This window comes from Mastomys coucha, unplaced genomic scaffold (genome assembly GCF_008632895.1).
Source record: "Mastomys coucha isolate ucsf_1 unplaced genomic scaffold, UCSF_Mcou_1 pScaffold18, whole genome shotgun sequence".
Classification (NCBI taxonomy): Eukaryota; Metazoa; Chordata; class Mammalia; order Rodentia; family Muridae; genus Mastomys; species Mastomys coucha.
This window is the reverse complement of record NW_022196900.1, coordinates 88,590,713-88,595,871: the sequence shown is the minus strand read 5'-3', so window position 1 is coordinate 88,595,871 and position 5,159 is coordinate 88,590,713.

Here is a 5,159-nt window from a genome sequence, read left to right as displayed (position 1 = left end):
CTGGGATTTGAACTCAGGACCTTTGGAAGAGCAGTCAGTGCTCTTAACCGCTGAGCCATTTCTCCAGCTTCGAAATGCCTTCTTATAAGAGTAAGGGAATCATATAAACTTGACTGAGCTAGGCAGTGATGGTGCATGACTTTAATCCCAGCACTTGAGGAGGCAGAGGCGGGCAGATTTCTCTCTCTCTCTCTCTCTCTCTCTCTCTCTCTCTCTCTTTCTCTTTAAATAATTATTTATTTTCTGTGTATAAGTACATTGTAGATGTATTCAGACACACAAAAAGAGGACATCTGATCACTTAACAGATGGTTGTGAGCCACCATGTGGTTGCTGGAAATTGAACTCAGGACCACTGGAAGAACAATCAGTGTTCCTAAAGGCTGAGCCATCTATCTCCAGGCAGATTTCTGAGTTCAAGGCCAGCCTTGTCTACAGGGTGAGTACCAGGATAATCAGGGCTATACAGAGAAACCCTGTCTCGAACAACCACCCACCCAAAAAAAAAAACCTGACTGAAATTTCCTTCTTTGATATTCATTTCCTATGGAGTATAAGTATTTAAAACAACTTCAGGCCTGGAGTTACATATTTTGGTAAATGTAACTCCAGGCATATATGTCTATATCCCCTTTAAAACTTTTTTGTTTTGTTTATTTTTGAGTCAGGGTCCACTATTTAGTCATCATGGCTGGTCATTTTCTCTCTTTGTAGACCAAGCATGGACTTAAACTCAGAGATCTACCTCACGAGTGCTTGGATTTATTTTTGTTTATGTGTATATATTTATGTGTTTGTGTTCCCAAGTACTGGTGTGTCATTTTCCCAGCCTTTGTCAGCTTTAGAAAAGGATGTAGTTCCACAGTTATGAGCACTTGTTTAGTTCTCAGTACCCAGCACTCCCACCTCCTCTGGTTTCTTTGGTGCTAGGTACAAATGAAGTATGTATACATGAGTGTAGACAAACACACATAAACTAAAGAGAAATCATTGTTTAATACAGTCTAGGTGTGGTGGCACTTTTTTTGTTTTGCTTTGTTTTTGTTTTTTGAGACAGGATTTTTCTCTATGTATCTGTGTAGCCTTTGCTGTCTTGGAACTCACTCTGTAGACCAGGCTAGTCTTGAACTTGAGATCTGCCTACCTCTGCCTTCCAAGTGTTGGGATTAAAGGCATGCACCACCACTGGCCCTGTAGTGGTATTTATCTTTACCCTAGCACTCAGGAGACAGAGATAGGCAAGATCTCTGAAGCACCACCCAGAGTTGTATAGTGAGACTCTGTCTCAGGAAAGGAATGAGTGAAGGAACAAAGGAAAACAGAAGGAAAGGAAATGGGGCGGTGGTCACAGGCTCAAGGGGCTTATACTCCAAAGGCTCACTCTGTAAATCAGCCTGGTCTAGAACACAGAGAGCTGCTAGGATTAAGGATTTATGCCAACACACTCAGCTCCAACTGGCATCCCCACCACCACTTTTTTGTCTTTTTTTTAAAAAAGATTTATTTTTATTTTATGTATGAGTACACTGTTGCTATCTTCAGACACACCAGAAGAGGGCACCAAATCCTATTACAGATGGTTGTGAGCCACCATGTGGTTGCTGGTAATTGAATTAAATGTTCTTCTTAATCGCTGAGCCATTTCTCCAGCCCCCAGTATTTTTTTTTTTTTTTTTTTTTTTTTTTTTTTTTTTTTTTTTTTTTTTTTTTTTTTTTGATTTTTCGAGACAGGGTTTCTCTGTGTAGCCCTGGCTGTCCTGGAACTCACTCTGTAGACCAGGCTGGCCTCGAACTCAGAAGTCCACCTGCCTCTGCCTCCCAAGTGCTGGGATTAAAGGTGTGGGCCACTATTCTTAAACACCAACTCCTTTTCATACATAGGGGTGCTGAGGTTGAGACAGACTCATAAGAGCTGTGCCAGCAGGACTGATCTCTGACCCTTCCTCCTGACAGAAGTCTGCTTTTCCCTTTGTTGCTGATGCCTCCGATGGGGCTAAGGTGGCTGAGGCAATGACTCAATGTCTTCATCTACATTAGTCTCAGGTTTTTTGGTTTTTTTTTCCCCCATTGATTGGCAGAGCTTCCTCTCTTTCTGATTCACATCCCATCTGCTACTAGTTTCTGGTTTCTCAGAGTGTGGAAGATACAGGAGGGAGGGACAAGCTATAGGGGGGGTGGGGAGGGAGGAACAGAGAGTGCAGGAGTTCTTAAGCAACAGATTATTTTGAGAGTTCTGTGTACCAGGGAGTCTTCTGAGACTAATATAACCTGTCCGAGCCTTCAGAGAAAGTATGCATTGTGGAGGGAGAACAAGGGGGAGCAAGTCCTGGCAGGAGGAAGCCCTGTTGGGTATGGGTGTATCAGCCAGGGTTCTCTAGAGTCACAGAACTTATGGGTAGTCTCTATATAGTAAGGGAATTTGTTGTGATCACTTACAGCCTGTAGTTCCAAGTCCCCAGCAATGGTCAGCAGCAGCTGTGAATGGAAGTCCAAGGATCTAGCAGTGGCTCAGTCCTACAAAGCAAGGGGGCAAAGAAGCAGGAGTCTTCCTTCTTCCAATGTAGGTCTCCCAGAAAAAGGTGTGGGCCAGATTAAAGGTTTGTACCACCACACCTGGATCTTCTTACTCTTCTGGGATTCAGTCAGTATGCCTCAAGATCTCCATGCCAAGATCCAGGTCAGAAACTTGTATCTCCCTGCCTCAAGGTCTGGATCACAGGTGAGCCTTCCAGTTCTGGATTGTAGTTCATTCCAGATATAGTCAAGTTGACAACCAGGAGTAGCCATTACAATGGGTAAGAACATTACGAGATGTGGAAGAGAGTGTCCATGAGGACAGGAAAGGCCTTAGAAAGAGGCAGCTGAAGATCTGGAGCAGTCTACCAAGTGGGAAAGCTGCGTACCTTCAAAGGCCATGGAACCCTGTGTTGGAATGAGAGGCCAGTGTGGGACTAAGAGTATAGTTCAGTAGTAAATGGGGGGGTGGGGGAGGTAGCCACTGTGGGGGAGCAGAGGGACCGAAAGGAAGAAGGCGAGAGGTCAGGTAGACTGAAAGGGGGTTCAAGTTTGGGTCTAAGGGCCTGTGGGGCATTAGAAGATTGAATACCTAAAGCAGTAGGGCAGAGAGTGGGGAGACCACCAGGAGCCTCTGGCTATTACAGAGCCATGGGAGGAGATCAAGACCAAGTACAGAGAAGAGGGATGGGTTTTTGCTTTGTTTAGTTTTTTTTTTTTTTGCTCCTTGAGGCGGTATCTCACAAGCTGTATTAGGCTAGGGAAATGACTCAGTGGTTAGGAGCACTGGTTGCTCTTCCAGAGGTCCTGGGCTCCATTTCTAGCATCACACAGCAGCTCACAACTGTCTGTAATCCAAGTTCCAAGAGATCTAACGCCCTCACTTAGTCTAATATGTACACAAAACACCAATGCACTAAAACTAGAAAACAAACAAACAAAAAAGCCCTCGATGTGTTGCCCACGCTAGCTAGTCTCAAACTCATAACCCTACTTGCCTCGACCTACCCGGTGTCTGGATTATAGAGGCATTTCAAATGTATTTATAGGAGCTGGAGAAGATCGTATGTCAAAACAAAAATCAGAGCTGGGCTTTGGTGGCGAACGCCTTTAAACCCAGCACTTGGGAGGCAGAGGCAGATGGATTTCTGAGTTCGAGGCCAGCCTGGTCTACAGAGTGAGTTCCAGGACAGCCAGGGCTATAGAGAGAAACCCCGTCTCGAAGGAGAAAGAAAAAGAAATTCAATCTCAATCTTCCTTCCAAGGCTACTGCCCCAGGTCACCTGGAGAGCCCGCCCTGGGATGTGCATACAGTGTCTCCCCAGTAGACACCCTTTCAGAACAGTTGTCTCCTCCATTGGTCAACTTGCTTTTTCATTCAAATAAGCAGAATCTTCTCCTAACCTGAAATCGGCTAACCCCAGAATGAAGGGTGAGACAAAACCAGACCCAGCATGGAGCATCTCTATACCCTTGTGTTATGTGTTTGGTTTGGGTTCCTAGAGAAAGAAGCTAGCACTTCACACATGCTAGACAACTCACTGTATGACTCAGGCTGACCTTGAACTTGTGATCTGTATGTCTCTCCCCAGTAGCGGAGGTTGCAGGAGCTAAGTAACCAGGCTGAGTCCAAGCAACTCTCCCCACCCCCCAACCCCAGAGCAAACAACTTTCTTTTTCTTTCCTTTCTTCTTTTTCTTTTGGGGTTTTTCAAGAGACGGGGTTTCTCTCTGTAGCCTTGGCTATACTGGAACTCAACCAGGCTGGCCTTGAACTCAGAGAGATCTGCCTGCCTCTGCCTCTCCTGGGATTAACCACCACCTGGCTGTGAAGCACATTCTTTGGATCAGACACTGGGTTTGATCCCAGCACCCCAAAACCAAATCAAAGCCCAAATATGCTAATACCTCTTCTATTCCAAAGAAACAGCATTTAGTGAACAACAACAACAACAACAACAACAACAAAAAAATCCGGGCAGTGGTGGTGCACGCCTTTAATCCCAGCATTTGGGGGGCAGAGGCAGGCAGATTTCTGAGTTCGAGGCCAGCCTGGTCTACAGAGTGAGCTCCAGGACAGCCAGGGCTATACAGAGAAACCCTGTCTCGAAAAAAACAAAAACAAAAACAAAAAAGTGTAATTCAGAATTGTGTATGTATAATAAATCATGAAGGTAAAGGAGGAAAATTAATAGAAAAATATTGGCTGGAAATATGTCAGTTATAAACAGAAATACATTCTGTGTTTTCCCCCCCTTTGTGAGCATTTGGTTACAGGAAGAATGATAAAGTGGGGTGGGGTCTTTCACATCACTTTCCTCTGAAAGCCAAGTCATTACCTTGTTTCCGCACAAGCTCCATTTACTGCCACTTTTCAAACCTCCAGAGTTTTTTCTTTTTTTTTTTAAAGATTTATTTATTTATTTTATGTGTATGAGTACGCTGTAGCTGTACAGATGGCCGTGAGCCATCATGTGGCTGCTGGGAATTGAACTCAGGACCTCTGCTTGCTCCGGCCCCCGCTTGCTCAGGCCTCGCTCACTCCTGTGTAATACACTGTAGCTGTCTTCAGTCGCACCAGAAGAGGGCGTCCGATCTCATTATGGGTGGTTGTGAGCCACCATGTGGTTGCTGGGATCCGAACTC